The sequence below is a fragment of the Anomaloglossus baeobatrachus genome, chromosome 3, assembly GCF_048569485.1.
Source record: "Anomaloglossus baeobatrachus isolate aAnoBae1 chromosome 3, aAnoBae1.hap1, whole genome shotgun sequence".
NCBI lineage: Eukaryota > Metazoa > Chordata > Amphibia > Anura > Aromobatidae > Anomaloglossus > Anomaloglossus baeobatrachus.
In genome coordinates this window covers 488,640,956-488,659,903 of record NC_134355.1, presented here as the reverse complement: position 1 = coordinate 488,659,903, position 18,948 = coordinate 488,640,956, and the positions used below count along the sequence as shown (strand labels likewise).

General features: G+C 44.0%; 1 protein-coding gene across 1 annotated transcript in view; it reads right to left on the bottom strand.

Annotated features, from left to right (window-relative positions):
• Positions 1-18,948, bottom strand: part of LOC142297283 (histone-lysine N-methyltransferase MECOM-like) — a 369,595-nt gene that overhangs the window by 247,132 nt on the left and 103,515 nt on the right. The window lies entirely within an intron of this gene.

The window sequence follows — 18,948 nt, the reverse complement described above, 5'->3', positions numbered from 1 at the left end:
CCTACATAGCCCTTCAAACAGAATAAATGCCCTCAACATAGCCCTTCAAACAGTATAATAACCACAATATAGCCCTACAAACGGTATAATGGCCCCCACATAGTCATGCAAACTGTTTAAGGATCCCCCATAGCCCTGTAAACTGTATCATAGCCTCCCAAAAGCTCTAAAAACTATATCATGGCCAACACATTGCCCTGGAAATAGTATAATGGTTCACACAAAGCCCTGCAAACTGTAAAATGGCCCCATAGAACCCTGTAAATAGTATAATTGACCGCTCATAGTCCTGCAAACTGTGTAATGGCCCGCTCATAGCCCTCCAAACAGTATAATGGCTCCTGTTGATTTAATAATATAATTACCCCTCCTTTTTCCTTCGGTCTCTGCAGCGTGTGGCCTTCAGCTCTGCAGAGCTCTGCAGAGTACAGGTGATGTAATAATGTCATCACAGCCACTGCGTTGAGACATCAGGGCTTAAAGGGGCTTTACACGCAACGACATTGCTAACGAGATGTCGTTGGGGTCACGGAATTTGTGACGCACATCCGGCCTTATTAGTGATGTTATTTCGTGTTAAACGTATGAACGACCGCTAACAATCAAAATTACTCACCTAATCGTTGATTGTTGACACATCATTCTAATCCCAAATATTGTTGCTATTGCAGGACACAGGTTGTTCGTCGCTCCTGAGGCAGCACACATCACTACGTGCGACACCCCACGAATGAGGAACAACACCATACCTGCGTCCTCCGGCAACGAGGTGGGCGTCACTTTCTTTCGGCTGCTCTCCGCACCTCGGCTTCTATTGGATGGCTGCTGTGTGAGGTCGCTGTGACGCTGCACGAACCGCCGCCTTAGAAAGGAGGAGGTTCGCCGGCCACAGCGACGTCGCTAGGCAGGTAAGTCCGTGTGATGGGTCCTAGCGATGTTGTGCACCATGGGCAGCGATTTGCCTGTGACTCACAACCAACGAGGTGGGTGCTTTCACCAGCGACATCTCTAGCGATGTCGCTGCGTGTAAAGCAGCCTTTAGACGGGCAGGAAGAATGACAGAAGAGGGAGCTTACGGCTCCAATTTTCATCATTGCTTTAAACTGTATCTGCATCTAGGATGCAGATCCACTTGAAAATGTGATGCTAGGCGGGCAGAGACCGATGCAGCCACTTGTCACCTGTTGAAATGTATTTAATATGCAGAATGCTGAGACGCTAGCCTTTAATGTTTAATCTGATTTGTGCATAATAAAATCATTGCAAAGTTAGTTTGTTAAAAATAAGTAAAGTAATACATTTTCAGTGCCAAGAAAATACTTTTATTACTGAACTCATTTGTATAGATAGAGCAATGAAAAGTGTCTGCCAAGTGTTCCATCACTGCTCGTGTTGTTGCGGCCGTTCTTTCCTGATTATGATGTCTGGTTCAGGTTTATTTATCTTTTATTGGATTCTTGTTTATTGATTGTGTTGGGACCACCGTACAAGGGTAATTCCAAATTACAACTGTTTGTTGTTTCATCGAAAATTAGCTTTGGTTCTATCACTGTCGGTATCGATGTGATTCTTGCAATGTTTTTGTAATGTTAGATTGAATGCGCATTATTGAATGTCACATTGAACGGATTTATAGGTTATTTCAGTTTGTTTTAAATAGTATTCTAAAGCACCTGGTTAGTACATAAAATAAGACCTCAAAACATCATCATCACAGATACCCAGTGTTTGTCAATGTACATACCAGCAAAGGTCACAGAAAGCAAGTGCACCTACAGCTAGAAAACTAGGCCAACACGAATACCTATACAGTTTTCACAATTTTTAGAGAATTTGAATTTTTAATGACTGATTTGATCCTTTTTGTTTGTGCTTTGTGTAGTTTTAGCAGTGAGCACCTGTTCACACTTGCTTTATTTGGAGATGCAGTATTTTGTAGTATATATTAGAGGTGTAAAAAGCCTCCTATTCTGACTGTCCTCTCCACCCATCAGCCACAGGGTGGTTTTAATTAAGTGCTAGAGCCTATCTGCCCATATAATTGTAGAGTTTTAGTCCAGGAGAGGCATGACACTAGTATAGGAGTACAAGAGAGCACTGCCAGAATAAGAGGCTTTCTACACCTCCAGTATATACTACAAAAAATAACTGCATCTCCAAATAAAGAAAGTGTGAACAGGTGCTAACTGCTAAAACTACACAAAACATAAACAAAAAGGATACAGTAGCACTCTAACCGCCAAGACATTTGCAAACAAAGAATATTTGAAACTTAAACTACATTAATGCTATATAAAATATATCCACATTTTTACGCAAAGAACCTTCTTTTTATTTAAGTATATTTTATATAGCATTAATGCAGTTTAAATTTCATATATTCTTTGTTTGCATATGTCTTGGCACTTAGGATGCTGCTGTATCCTTTTAGTTTATATTTTGTGTAGTTTTATCAGTTAGCACCTGTTCACCCTTGCTTTATTTGGAGATACAGTTTTTTCCGCTTCCTAATCTGTTGACGATCAATTTTTTTTGGCAGCACCAACCACAGCCTCCCAGACAATGTTCAGAGAAGTGACTGTTTTTTATCACCATTAATCTCCTGTTTAAGAAGGGTCCCCAAGCTCTCAAAAGAGTTTATGTCAGGTGAGGAAGGAGCCATGTCATTATTCTTTCATCTTTAAGGCTTTTAATGGCCTTATGAGTGGACCTGTGGAAGTTCAGTTTGGTGCGTTCAGCCGGACTTTAGATAAAGTTTGGGACCTGGACTTGATCTGAACCCCAATGGAAGTCACTGACTGGGCAGTTTGGGTCTCCACCACATGCAGCCAGGAATAAACAGATCACTTCCAGAGTGAGGTCAACAAGTTGCAGAGTGAGGTCAACAAGCACTGAGACGCATAGTGCATAACAGTCCCCAATACTCTCACTTAACTGTAGCATTCCAAACCTCCTATGGTACAACAGTAGCACTAAACGGTGTACAGGAAGCTTAAAGGGGTTGTCCACTACTATGACAACCCCTTCTCCTTCCTTTCTCATTGTCCAAATTTGCCCCCATTAAAATAAAAAGCTTATACTCACTTCCTGTGCCACCACCATTCCAGCTGTGTCGGCACTTTCTCTCCCAAAGCTCATGGGAGGTAGTTACGCAAGCCCCAGGTCACATCATTGCAAACACCCCTCTCCTCGCCTTCAAACCTATAAGTAATTAACAGGACGTTAACAGCTCTCACTTCCTGTTGACTACTTATACATTTGAAGTTGCTTAGAAGGAAGCCGGTGGTGATTGGGTGTGAGGCTTGCTTGACATAACAACCTCACATGAGCCCTAGGAGAGCGAGTGCAGGCAATGCTGGAATGGCGCTGGCACTGGAGGTGAGTATAATCTTTTTTTATGTTTTTGGGGGCAAACATGAGGAATGCCAAGCATCTGATGGCAAGCTGTAACAAACAGGGACCGTGAACTTGGAAGAAATAGCAAATGTTCTGTGGAGTGATGAATCATGTTTCTCTATCTACCAGTATGATAGAGAAGTCTAGGTTTGGAGACCGCCTGCAGATTGTTACCTGGTATAGACTGAACCTGGCTCACTAACCGGTGGTGTTCTGAAGTGACAGAAAGTTCACTAGGATTGAAAAAGCTTTGGCACATGAATTAGAGAAAGTTGCACTATGTGTAGATTTGCAGGTGATTTTTATTGCAAGAAGGCATGGGAAAAACTAAAAAAAAACTTTTCGGCTCAAGAGAGAGCCTTTCTCAAAGTAGTGAGTCTAATGAAAAGAGCAATTAATTGTGATATATATGTTCACAGAACATTAGAATGATGCTGGGAATGCCTAATATGCAAAATCACATGTCTAGAGATAACCAATGAGTCATCGTGTCATGCCAGTATGAAGAATGGTACTTAAGAAGTAGGTATGGATGAGGCCACAAAGAGGATGTGGCTGAAAAATATAGTGATAGGATGAAAACCAGTTGTGTGAATGGAGGATAATACCCAGCGTGTCTCCTGTATAATTTCAATGAACTGGCAGTGGTGGTGCCTTTGCATATGAGGTGTTCTTGTTAGAACAGGGGCCCAAATGAGGTCCTAGGGGAAATGTGTGTATTCCAGACAGGCTGAGAAGGTCTGATCTTAGAGGATTTCTTGGTATGGGTTGATCCTCCTGTTTGTGCTGGGTAAGGAGTAGGAAGACTGATGTGCCCAAGAGTGAGGTATCCTAGGAGAGGAAAGGGCGTGCCTGATGCGCTGGGCCAAAGCATGTGATTTTGCATATTAGGTATATCCTGCATCGTCCTAATGTTCATCGTTCGGAGCAGCAGACATCGGCGGGGAATAAGGCAGGCTCGCCATGCGATCAAGCATTAAAGGAACACACATATCCAAGGATGTACAGGTGTGTACTTGGTCATGAAGGGGTTAATATCGAAAATTTTGTAAAATGATAGATCTATGTTAAAGTCAAATAGCATAAAATCTCCTCTTGCCCATCAAACAATATTTTTTTCTGTTTGAACACTGACTCTTTTTTTCTGCTTATTTATTTTTTATCCATTGGTCAGAAAAAAGCCTTGTAGCGTAAAGGCTCAGACCTAAATTTCAAACGTGACGTCACAGGACAATAGGGCTGCAGTCACTCCCTGCAGCGTCCATCATCCCTCCTGGAACAGGATGTCATGAAGGGGCAGTGCTGAAGTTGCTTTCTAGAGATTGTTGCAAAATTTGTCCCTTGTCCCTTCTGAAGATGTCCCGAATCCATGATGATAGACACTCTGGGAAATGAGTGTCAGGGGCTATGACTTTGGCAGAGATAGAAACAGAGTGCCAGTGCTGCACTCACATCTCCCACAGAATCTTGCATCATAGATGCAGGACAGTTTCAAAAGTTGCAGCATTGCAAGAAACTAGTAAGTAATTACAGCGCCACTCCTTGATGATGTCTTCCTCCAGGAAAGGTGATAGAAGCTTTTGGGAGTGAGTGCAGCCCCAGCTTCCTGAGACTCCTCTCAAATGAAAAGTCACAGGAAGAAAACCAAACGTATAGTGATTAGCTAGATAGGGTTACGTTAGGGATAAAAAAGCAAATTACAAAAGTGGCTAGGGTCTGATAGATATTTAGAAAATACATTTTAGGTTCTAGACCACCCTATAAGGCGCCCATAACTGTTGCCTGATCACTCATTCAGCAGACAGCGATCTCTCGCAACTCCTCCATACATAGTAATGCATTGCTTCACCAAACACTTGTTATTTCTTTAAAGGGAAAGCATTTGTTTGGTGCTTTTTTTGCCTGTAAAATAAAAGGATCAATCAAATAAATTAAAACTACCCCAAAAATTATCTACGGCAACATAATCTGTCTGGGGTGAGCAAGGAGATTTCTTTACACTTAGATGGTTGGCCGATTCCGCCAAAATCGGTTCATTAGTGGAGCCTCACTATCCTCTTATGTCTTCCAAGCCCCTATTTGACTTATTGTGTGTCGCTGTGATAGTCTGTTAGGAACATGGACTCTGGTCACTGAGATGTAAAGTAATGTCCCTTCATTGACCGGTGCAGACAAGAATACATCCTTTGCGGCAGATGGGGGCATCATGCAACAAAATGACTGCAATAATATTACACATCATGTTGTATCTGTTACATCAGTCGTGCTTTGTCACTGAACATTGGTTGTAAAATAGAAATCAATAAACTTCATCACTGATCTATTTCTGCATTTATAGGTTTATCTATACACCTCATTTTACATCATTTAGTTTCAGCACATTACATCAATGTTAATCTAAGTCAGGCGTAGAGAAAACGTTTGCTTAAAGTATATATAGTGAAGCTAATTTTGGTTGTATGCCATTGCAGTGACCTGACCATACATCATAATCATCTAGTTCTCCTTCTGATTGCTTTTCCCAGTCTTTGTTTATGTGACTGCACATGAAATAAGACTTTTTCATTGTTGTCAATACATTGTGATGTTCACTACAAACTCTCCTGGCATATTTGATCTATTTTGTGGTTGACCTTTAATGCTCATCAAATCAAAGCATTTGCAGCTCAGTCCAATAATGAGCTGACATATACCCGGGTCAGGAAGATGGACAGCCCCTGCAAGCTACCGGGTTACTTTGTCTATTGTTTAACACCCTCTCAATAGTCTGTCAGGTTTGGAATGGAACCACATCTGCTGATGTTTTTTATGTTGCTTTGTAGTTAGACGATGAAAGCAAGCGTGTAACTAATGCTCCATGGATGTTCAAGTCTGGAAAGTATGCCAGATTTAGGCAAGCTGAAATGGTAATGGGAGCAAGCCACTTATATCAAAAGAAATAAGATTTTCTATTTAGAGATACTAATCCTCAAGTATACAGTTTGCTACAAAAAAATAATAATAACTAAAATGCAAATAAAGACAGCTGGTAAATACCTACTATAATTTTGTACCTGAGTGCCTCTCTGTTTCTTAAGCCTATTTCACGCTGATATGGATCTATTGATACATCTAACCACTGTTTATATAGGTCACACCCTGAACCCATTTTTTGGGGATGCTTCATCCTCAAGTGGGATGTTATCGGCCATAATTGTTTGTGATGGAAATATCTGCCTGATATAGTAAATTGACTTTTCTACATTTTTTTCACATTATACCCACAAACTTAAATGTATTTTACTGGGATTTTAGGTGACATACCAACACTAAGTAGCACGTATTTGTGAAGTGTACGGGATGTGATACATGGTTTTTTAAATATTTTTAAAATATAAATCTGAAAATTGTGACGTGGATTTTTATTAAGCCCCCCTTGAGGTTTGTAAGACCACCTTTTACCGCAGCCTCTAACAGGTTTTCCTGCAGGATTGCCCTGTGTTTAGCTCCATTCATCTTCCCATCAACTCTGGCTAGCTTTCCTGTTCCTACTGAAGAAAAGCATCCCCACAGCATGATGCTGCCACCAGCATGCTTGACGGTAGGAATGGTGTTTTCAGGGTGATGTGCAGTGTTAGTTTGCCGCCATACATAGTGTTTTGCATTTAGCCCAAAAAGTTCTACTTTTGTCCAATCTGACTAGAGCATCTTTTTCTACATGCCCTGTAGGGGATAAAGCTAGCATATGGAAGAAGGTCCTGGGGTCAGATGAGATCAAATAAGAACTTTTTGGGCTAAATGCAAAATATGATGTGTGGTGGAAAATTGATTTATTGCTCATAGCTAGAGAAACAAAAGTTCTGATACCTTTTAATGGCTAACAAAAATAAAAATAAATTGTTAGAAAGAAAGCTTTAGAGAGAGATGCTTTGTATCATCATTTATTTTATGTTTGTTAGCCATTAAAAGGTATCAGAACTACAAGATTATAATTTTGTTTCGCTCACTGAGAGCAATCAATCATTTTTCAACTGGCTAACACGGTGCCAAAACTTTTTTCTGGTGGAAAATTAACACTGCATCTCCTGAAAACACCATCATCTCCATTGTCGAACTTGGCAGTGGCAATATCATCATGTGTTGATGCTTTTCTTCAGCAGGTACAGGGAATCTGGTCGGATTTGATGGGAAGATGGATGGAGCTAAATATGGGTCAAACCTGGAAGAAAACATGTTAGAGTTTACAATAATCTTGTGTCTGGAAAATAGGTTTACCTTCCAGCAGGACATCAACCCTAAACATACTGCCAGCGCTACAATAGAATTGTTTAGATAAAAGCATATCCATGTAGGTCAGGGGTGGGGAACCTTGGGCCCGCGGGCCGTATACGGCCCGTCACGACTTTTTATGCGGCCCCCAGGCACATTCCCAGGGACCGCTGTGCTCTGGCAGCAGCCGCGCTTTTCCCGGCTGCCGGCCCTTTAAATCTTACTGCCTGATGCCTTGAGGGTAGATGCTAGAATGTACGGGCTCTATCCAGATCCTGACTTCCAGGACCTGACTGCAGCCCATACATTCTAGGCTTAACCCCGGCCTGTGCTAGTGTGCTCTCTGCTCTGGTGGGCGGGGTAAGCAGCACACTGCTATATGTCACAGAAGAGCTGCAGCAGATTTACCAGCCTCCCGGACCTGCTGTCTGCGTGACTCCTCCTCCCCCTCACTGTGAGTACGCAACCCATCGCTACCCCCCCACCACCGCTAAGTGCTGTGTACTCCCTCGTGCTGTGTGTACCCCCCAGTGCTGTGTACCCCCCAGTGCTGTGTACCCCCTCGTGCTGTGTACCCCCTAATGCTGTGTATCCCCTAATGCTGTGTGTACCCCCCAGTGCTGTGTACCCCCCCAGTGCTGTGTGTACCCCCTAATGCTGTGTGTACCCCCTAATGCAGTGTGTACCCCCTAATGCAGTGTGTACCCCCTACTGCAGTGTGTACCCCCTAATGTTGAGTACACCCCTAGTACAGTGTGTACCCCTTAGTACTGTGTGTGCTCCCCTAGTAATGTCTATACCCCTTGGGTGATGTCTATGCCCCCCCAGTGCTGTCCGCACCACCTAATGCTGTCCATGCTGCCACCAGTGCTGTCCATGCCACGGTCAGTGCTGTCTGTGCCCCCTTATGCTGTCCGTGCTCCCCAGTGCTGTGTGCCACCCCTCAGTATTATGTACCCCCCAGTGCTCTGAACTTGCTACTGCTGTCTGTACCCTCCCACTGCTTTCTATGCCCCCCAGTCTGTGCCCTCCTGTTGATGTCTATGCTCCCCCAGACTTCTCTGTGTCTCCCTAGTGATGCCACCTAGTGCTGTCTGTGCTGCCACCTAGTGCTGTCTGTGCTGCCACCTAGTGCTGTCTGTGCTGCCACCTAGTGCAGTCCGTGCTGCCACCTAGTGCAGTCCGTGCTGCCACCTAGTGCAGTCCATGCTGCCACCTAGTGCAGTCCGTGCTGCCACCTAGTGCAGTCCGTGCAGCCACCTAGTGCAGTCCGTGCAGCCACCTAGTGCTGTCTGTGCCACAGCCAAGGCTGTCCATGCCCCCCTACTGATGTATATGCCCCAGCCCCCTCCTGTGATGCATATGCCCCAGCCCCTTCTGTGATGTGTACTCCCAGTGTCTCCTGTAATTTATGCACCCCAGCCCCTCCTGTGATGTATATGCCCCAGCCCCTCCTGTGATCTATATGCCCCCAGCATCTCCAGACCGAGACAAACCTGGAAAAGCAGCTGTGAGAAACAAGATGATCAATATCACCGAACACACAGTCACACCAAACAGAAGCAGCTCCTGCCTCCACAGTAAGGGTGAGTTAATTAATCGTTTGACCAAATTTTTCAAGTTGATAATGTTGTGCGGCCCCCAGAGGTTAGTAGGAAATTCCAAATGGCCCCCGGCAGTAAAAAGGTTCCCCACCCCTGATGTAGGTGAATGGCCCAGTCAAAATCCAGACCTAACACCCAGTTAGAATCTGTGGCAAGACTTGAAAATTGCTGTTCACAGACACTTTTGATCCAATCTCACTGAGAAAGAGATATTTTGTACAGAAAAATGAGTAAAAATGGATGTACAGAGACATACCCAAAAGACTTGCAGCAGTAACTGCAGCAAAAGGTGGTCTCACAAAGTATTGTTTTGGGGGAACTTAATACAAATGCACATCATAATTTTCATATGTATAAAATATTTAGAAAATCATGTATAATTTCCTTTACACTTCACAAATACTTACTACTTAGTGTTGGTATCTCACATAAAATCTCAATAAAATACATTTATGTTTCTGGGTGTAACATGAAAAAAATGTGGATACATTTTTATATTTTTGACTCCCTTTTCATTGACCTCCACCACATTGTCAAGATCAAAAGTAAAATAAGATAAGGCTTTCCAATCTTTTAGAAAATCTGCCACAGCAACCAATAAAGCGTTAAGAAATAATTTAGTCATCCATTTAATTCTTGGTGTCCTCTCTGATCATTCCATGCTAATCTTCTCATTACCTGGCAGCAGCAGTAACATCCTGTACATCACATATGACCATTGAAAGTAATTACTGACCTAACTAGTATATGACCAGGGACTATTGAGACCTATGATTGGCTTCAGCGATCACATTGAGTATAAAGGGTGTCATGTTTGCAGCCAGGTGAACAGAAGACCAGCACAGTAAATGGGTAAGTACTGTATACATTATCTACTTTTTATATGTATTGTTGAAAGGTCAGAGGGTAGGTTTTTATTAACTTCCAAAGCCTTTTTGAAAACAAGACCCATGGCCAGGAATAGACTGGGCCTCCAGAGTACTAGAGGAACCTCTGGGGAACAATATTGGGCTTCTGGGAAAGATGAGCAAATCTTGTCAAGTTTGAATTTAAAAAAAAAATTAAAGTCTACAATGGACTGGAAAAGGTCTGTAACACTCTGAGGTCTCATCTGGAGGTAATGAAACCCTCATAATCTGTCTAATACAAGCATATCCTTAGTTAATGCCAAAGAGACGTTACCACAAATTGCTATTGATAAACATATGATAACCACTCTACTGCATTAACAGCTTTTTTTGCTTTTTAAAAACTAAAAAATCTTCCACAAATTATCCCTATACATATGGAGTATATGGAAGAAGTTGTGGCTTTTTGACAAGCAAGCAGTGGTCCAAAAATTATCCCTTTTTTTGAGAGCATCAACAAGTTTGCAGTTCGGAAACTGAAGAAAATATAGTTGTTTGAAAATCCATACAAAAATCCATGCAAAAATTATCTCTTTTTTTAGAACAGTTTCAGGTTTATTTACCGTTCACATAGTAGAGTTTCCACAAGCAGAATAGTATAGCTTTAGAACACTAGGTTGAAGCAGGAGTTGTGTATGGCTGTCTATTAGCAGTGGCAGTGGAAGCAATAGTAGCCACACAGCCATACAGTAAAGAATATGGTTCCTCAGAAAAGCTAAATAGCTAGGCAGAGCCACCCCTGCAGCAGCAGTATAGTATAGCCATTAAGCACAATAAACTGGCAGGAGATGTATGGCTGACCATCAGAGGTGGCAGACTACTACACTCATCTTCATCACTATTGCAGCTCTACAATACATTTTTATCTGGACTACTTATCCATTGATTTTCTCTTCCTATCTTTGTTGGTTATTATTATTATTATTATTATTTATTATTATAGCGCCATTTATTCCATAGCGCTTTACAAGTGAAAGAGGGTATACGTACAACAATCATTAACAGTACAAAACAGACTGGTTTAGGAGGAGAGAGGACCCTGCCCGCGAGGGCTCACAGTCTACAGGGAATGGGTGATGGTACAATAGGTGAGGACAGAGCTGGTTGCGCAGTGGTCTACTGGACTGAGGGATATTGTAGGTTGCAGGCTTGTTGGAAGAAGTGGGTCTTGAGGTTCCTCTTGAAGCTTTCCACGGTAGGCGAGAGTCTGATGTGCTGAGGTAGAGCGTTCCAGAGTATGGGGGATGCACGGGAGAAATCTTGTACGCGATTGTGGGAAGAGGAGATAAGAGAGGAGCAGAGAAGGAGATCTTGTGAGGATCTGAGGTTGCATGCAGGTAGGTACCGGGAGACTAGGTCACAGATGTAGGGAGGAGACAGGTTGTGCATGGCTTTGTATGTCATGGTTAACTGAGAGCTCTTACATCTTCTCACTAACTACAAACAGTGGCCAAACAACTTGCTGACCTTTTAAAAGGAAAGATCTATGCAGCTATTCACATTCATCTTATACTATACATTTGAAGGACCATTCATAATGCTACATTTCAAGGGTTGTCCTCACAAAGTGTGCTATGTCGATCAATAAAGGAAACTTAGGACCATCTCTTCTCTCATCTGAGAAAATCGGTCCGACTCGGCCGAAAAAATCAGGCACGTGCAAGGATCCACAGAATAACGCTAGTCGAGTGTGATCTGATGTTTTGTCGCATTGCACTCAGACTGAAAATACAGTCATTTGCATGAGCCATTGGGTGGAAAACTACATCCCGTGAAAGACCTTGGCCAAGAAAATGAAAAATATACATGTCTGTGTGTGTGTATATATATATATATATATATATATATATACAGTACAGACCAAATGTTTGGACACACCTTCTCATCTCTAGAACAACTGTTAAGAGGAGACTTTGTGCAGCAGGCCTTCATGGTAAAATAGCTGCTAGGAAACCACTGCTAAGGACAGGCAACCAGCAGAAGAGACACAAGGAAAAAAACACAAGATATGGACATTAGACCAGGGGAAATCTTTGCTTTGGTCTGATGAGTCCAAATTTGAATGGATGGACTCTACATGCCTGATTCCCAACGTGAAGCATGGAGGAGGAGGTGTGATGGTGTGGGGGTGCTTTGCTGGTGACACTGTTGGGGATTTATTCAAAATTGAAGGCATACTGAACCAGCATGGCTACCACAGCATTTTGCAGCGGCGTGCTATTCCATCCGGTTTGCGTTTAGTTGGACCATCATTTATTTTTCAACAGGACAATGAACCCAAACACACCTTCAGGCTGTGTAAGGGCTATTTGACTAAGAAGGAGGGGGATGGGATGCTACACCAGATGACCTGGTCTCCACTGTCACCAGACCTGAACCCAATCGAGATGGTTTGGGGTGAGCTGGACCGCAGAGTGAAGGCAAAAGGGCCAACAAGTGCTAAGCATCTCTAGGAACTCCTTCAAGACTGTTAGAAAAGCATTTCTATATATATATATATATATTTATCATAATAGAATAGTTTATCAACATTCAGTACAGTATTTTAAAATAATAGCATCTAAGCTATATTAATCCTAGAGGTCAATTCAGACTCGACAATTACAGCTGGGTATTCTTGTTTTTTTCGAACACTACTTTGAATTTTACTTAAGCGCAGTTTTAGGATTACAGACCAGTGAACACTATAAAGTTGTTGCCAGATCTCTGCTCCCTTATGAGTTTAATTAGCTATTGAAAATGAAAGTCAATCTCAAGTTCACCAGGGCAACAAGAAAATGTGCATTGTTTTGTTTCCCAATGAAAGTAAAGTCGCAGGAATGCTTTGGGCATACACAATTGTTTTCATTAGGCTGACAAGTTGCAGAAGTTTTGCTCAGGCAAGTCTGACATGTGGAAGGGTCTAAATAGGAATGTAACGTAACGACCATCAAGATAGTGCCCAGCCACAGACACCATTTACCATGTCTGGTTCTTGTTACTTATACAGAGATCAATTCTAATGCTTAACAAAACAGTGGTTTCCCATGCCAAAGTCTGGATGGCCTCCAAGACATTCACACACTGAATTTAGATTCCAGCACCATCCCAAACGGCTCGATATGATATCATCCAGCTTAATCAATGTGCGTATCTGAATAGAAAATGAAAACAGTAGGGCCATGTAGTTGGTAAGAAGACAAGTATAGACTGGCAAACACTTCTCATTTCTGCCATTATTGCTTTTTATTTATCATGTTATATTTATCAGTTATAAGACATATTGATATACATAGAAAACCAAAGCACAGGGGATAAGACAGAATTAGGCCGGGGCCACACGGGGACTAATGCGATCCTCGCATGTCACTCGGCTCACGCTGGCATCACAGCAGGAGCCGAGTGTCATGCGAGTGTCACTGCGACTGAGGTCCGATCTTGCGATCAGACCTCAGATGCGGGGGGCGGGCTGACACTGAGGAGGGGCGGGCCAGTGCTGAGGAGGGGACGGCCGAGACAGAGGAGGAGAGGGAGGGATTTAGCTCTCTCTCTCCTCCGTAGCAGGCTATTGCCATTCTCGCACTGCACTCGTGGTACAACGGTGTACTGCAAGTGCGGTGCGATCTTTCTCTCGCACCATAGACTTGAATGGGTGTGAGAGAAAGAGTCATGCTTGGACAGTCCAGCACCTTTACCTTGAGTTTCTTTAGCAAGGCAGTGGTTGTCTTGAAGGTGTGTTTGGGGTCAATATCATGATGGAATATTGCCCTGCGGCTCAGTTTTCAAATGTATGGTATCATGCTGTGCTTCAGTATGTCACAGTTCCTGTTGGCATTCATAGTTCCCTCAATGATCTGGAGATCCATACAGACGGCATGCAACCCCCCCACCATGACACTTCCACCACTATGCTTGACTGTAGGCAAGACACACTTGCCTTTGTACTCCTCACCTGCTTGCCTCCACACACACGCTTGACACCATTGTGGCGCCCTGGACTAGCCAGGTCGTCACAAAACACACACACACACCCCACCCCCAGACAGTTACATTAGCCAAACACAAAACCCTTGTTGCCTCCCTCCAGGGTCTAATGTCCACACCAGGTGGGGCAGAGCCAGGCGGTTGGCCCCACCCACCGAGGAGTTCACAGGCCTGGAGGCTGGAAAAGTGCCAGTTGAGTTTAGGAGATTGAAGTGAGAGGAGTGAAGTGGAGAGTGTCTGGGTTTGTGGCCCAGGCACTGACAACAAGGTTGGCAGACGGTGGTGGCCGTCTGCAGGAGTGGTGGATCAATGCAGAACCGTAGGACCGGGGTCGGGCGGTGGCCCACCGGTACCGACCGGGGAGCGAAGTGAAGCTAGCACACACAGGCAGGGCCATTGGACCCCGACTAGGCTTGAAGCCGCCGTCAATAGTCAAATCCGAGTGTGACAGGAACCCCAGGGGTTTCCTAACAACCAAAGACCCGTTAGAAGGCAACCGTCCGCACCGTGAGGGTATACAGCCACCGCCAACGGCTAGAGACCAAAGGGCCAGTGCCTGTGGGCAAAACAGACTCCTCCGGCATCCATACACCGACGAGCGGACTACCGTTGGGGACCCATCGTAGTCAAGACAGTACACAAAGGTGCAGGGAAAGACAGCCGCCATCACCTGTCCGGGGAGAGACACTGCAGCCGGCTGCGGGACCCGTCCATCCAGCCATTTGGTTTACCGGAGACTTTGTGCATCTCTTGCTGAGTGAGTACACCCGTGCCATCCGGCACCGCGCCGCACTGTCCCTGCAACCCTGCACCTCACCGACCCTGCCTCCCCATCTCACCACCGGGCCCCGGGACCACCAACCCCTACCCACGGAGCGGGAAAACAACATCCCAGCTGCTCCCTAACATCGCTCCCGGGATCCCCGTCACCAGCAGCGGTGGTGCCCATCTTCACCACAACCCGCGGGGGGCATCACGGACTAAATCCCCAAACAAACCACCCCCTTTTCACTCACGGGCGCCGATCGAGTCCCCGGATCCGGCCCACCGCTTGAGCCACCGAGCAGCAGCAGCAGCAGCGCCGGACCCGAGCGTTAGCGAGCGCAGCGCAGTGCCGTCCGCGACACCATCTGAACCAAATAAGTTTATCTTGGTCTCATCAGAGAACAGGACATGGATCATCAAAATCGCTAATCGGCGACATGGGGGTCCATTCTTAAAAATCATTACTGCAGCAGTAACGAAGTTGTTCTTCGTTCCTGCGGCAGCACACATCGCTGCGTGTGACGCCGCAGGAACGAGGAAGCTCCCCTTACCTGCCTCCCGGCTGCTATGCAGAAGGAAGGAGGTGGGCGGGATGTTACGTCCCGCTCATCTCCGCCCCTCCGCTGCTATTGGGTGGCGGTTCAGTGACGCTTCAGTGACGTCGCTGTGACGCCGCACGGACCGCCCCCTTAGAAAGGAGGCGGTTCGCCGGTCACAGCGACGTCGCCGGACAGGTAAGTATGTGTGACGGCTCTGGGCGATGTTGTGCGGCACGGGCAGCGATTTGCCCGTGTCGCGCAACAGATGGGGGCGGGTACCCACACTAGCGATATCGGGACCGATATCGCAGTGTGTAAAGTAGCCTTTAGTCTCCTTGTCTTCAGCAAACTATTTGTGGCCTTTCTTGTGTATCATCTTTAGAAGTGGCTTCCATTCGAGATTACAGCCATGCAGACCAATTTAAAGCAGTGTGCGGCGTATGGTCTGACCACTGACAGGGTGACCCGCCCCAGCCCTTTAGTCTCTGCAGCAATACCGTTAGAACTCATAAGTCTATTTTGAAAAGTGAACCTCTGAATATGATGCTGAGCGAGTGCACTCAACGTCTTTGGTCGACCTTGGCAAAGCCTGTTCTGAGTGGAACCTACCTTGTTATACCGCTGTATGGTCTTGGCCACCATACTGCATCTCAATCTCAGGGTGTAGGGTGTTGCTAGTCTTCTTATAACCTAAGCCATCTTTATGTAGAGCAGCAATTCTTTTTTGTAGATCTTCAGGGAATTCTTTGCCATGAGGTGACATGTTGAACTTCCAGGGATCAGTATGAGATAGTGTGTGAGTGATATCACCAAATTTAACCCACCTGCTCCCTATTTACACCTGAGACCTTGTAACACTAATGAGTCACATGACACCGGGTAGGGAAAATGGCTACCTGAGCACAATTTGGCCATTTTTACTTAAGGGTGAACTCAATTTTGTAGCGAGACATTAATGACTGTGTTGAGTTATTTGGAGGACACCATATTTACACTGTTATACAAGCTGTACACTGACTATTTACATTGTATGAAAATGTCATATCTTCAGTATTGTCCAATGAAAAGATATAATAAAATATTTTAAAAAAATGTGAGGGGTGTACTCTTTTTTATATACTGTAGATAATAATAATAATATTTAGTCATTTATATAGTGCTATTAATTCCACAGCGCTTTACATACATTGGCATGGATGGATGGATAGATACATTTTTATTAGTAAATATAAATATTTTTTTCATATTTTTACATTTTTGCTGAACGCAAGCAAATTCTTTTCTTTTTGCCATCACAGGTATATAGTCATATGAGCTTATATTTTTGCAAGATGAGTTGTAGGGGTTTTTTTTTTAGAACATCTTGGGGATATATACAGTATTTTATATTGGAACGCCTCACCCGTATTCAACAGCCCCATAGGCATATACAGAGTCAAACTGGGGTGCCAAGAGAGAACCAGTAACATTTACTCTGGGAACCACTGTTCACCTACATGCAAATATTATGTTGTCCTCATTCACAAGTTTACCTATGCTTCAAAGACGTAGCTAGGGATTCAGCTGGGTGGGGGGCAAACATCTGAGTGGACCCCTAACCAGGTAACAGCTACTAATCATAGATATAGCTTATTGCTGGTCTGTAACTCTTGCAGAAAAGATGGTAGTATAGTTATAGATAGTAGTGACCTTCAATTGACATTCTTTTTGATGGAGTTGTTCACTTTTCCAATCTTTTCCATCTGGCAAAGACCGACATAACAACTTCTTCCAGTCATGACTTGTCTGCAGAGATTACAACAAGGATACATTTGACTTCTCACATTTCCAGCACCGTCCTCATCTATTCCAACCTGCACAAACACCCAATCCTACTGTCACCCCAATGCTGAGCTGCTGCTGTGTCCCTATTACTGTTCTTCTTAGTACCGCACATTATGCCCACCACTGTGCATCTTATAAAGTAAAATGCCTCCTTTGTGCGCTCTATATGGTAAAATTGGCTTCTTTAACATATTAATCCCCTGTGCTAGTGCTCTAGAAAACAGTGCCCACATTTTGCCTCCTAGAAACTAAAAATGCCCCCAATGTGTCCATTTTACAATCACAATACACTGAGTCCCCCTATAATCACGGGTAGAATTCACCTGGTTCTTACTAGTTCTCCTGAATCAGTTAAAATCATTATGATGCTCCTGGGAATGCTAGGAATTTGCCAGCGTTCATAGGAGATGATGATTTTATTTATATGAAGCAGTGCTGATGTTGATGCACTGCTGTACATAGTACCAGTGATTAGACAATCGCAGCTTCAAGTCCACTAAGAGACAGACAAAAATAGTAAAAAGTGAATAAAAAAAGTTTCAAAAATATGAAAAATTTTTAAAACATACAATACCTCAAATAAAAGTAGACTAAAAAAATGCATACAGTTGGTATCTCTACATTTCTAAAAGTCCGCTCTATCAAAATATAAAATAAATTAGTCCGATCAGGAAACAGTGTAATGAGAAATAAATCAAAACGCCAGAATAACATTGACTGATGCAATATTGCAATACAATGCAATATGAAGTAATAAAAAAAATGTATATACCACAAAATGGTATCAATAAAATTGTCAGGTCAGGGGAAAAAAAAAAAGCACTCAAACAACCCAGATCCCAAAAATATCACACATTAAGGGCGGCTTTGCACGTTGCGACATTGCACGTGCGATGTCGATGGGGTCAAATCGAAAGTGACACACATCCGGCGTCGCAGTCGATATCGCAACGTGCAAATCCTTTTTGATACGATGAACGAGCGCAAAAGCGTCGTTATCGTATCATCGCTGCAGCCTCCGACATTTCCATAATGCCGGTGCAGCGACAGGTACGATGTTGTTCCTCGCTCCTGCGGCAGCACACATCGCTGTGTGCAAAGCCGCAGGAGCGAGGAACTTCACCTTACCTGCCACCGGCTGCAATGAGAAGGACGGAGGTGGGCGGGATGTTTACATCCTGCTCATCTCTGCCCCAGCACTTCAATTGGCCGCCTGCCGTGTGACGTCGCTGTGACGCCGCACGACCCGCCCCCTTAGGAAGGAGGCGGGTCGCCGGCCAGAGGGACGTCGCACGGCAGGTATGTGCGTGTGAAACTGCCGTAGCGATAATAATCGCTACGGCAGCTTTCACTAGTTATTGCACGTGCGATGGGGGCGGGACTATTGCTGCAGCATCGGTAACACATTGTTATCGATGTCGCAGCGTGCAAAGCCCGCCTAAGGGTCTCAGAAAATAGCGACACAAGCAAAACCTTATTTTAATTTATTTACAAATTTCCGTTTTCTTTTCACCACTTACATTAAAAAACTATGCATGTTGGTATCTGCACTTTTGTACTGATCCAGAGAATCATAATGCCAGGTTATTTTTACAGTATAGTGAACATGGTAAATAAAAAAAACTAAAAAAGCAATTTTGGAATTGCACCTTTTTTGCAATTTCAATTTTCTTTCCCATGCACCACATAATAAAATGAATC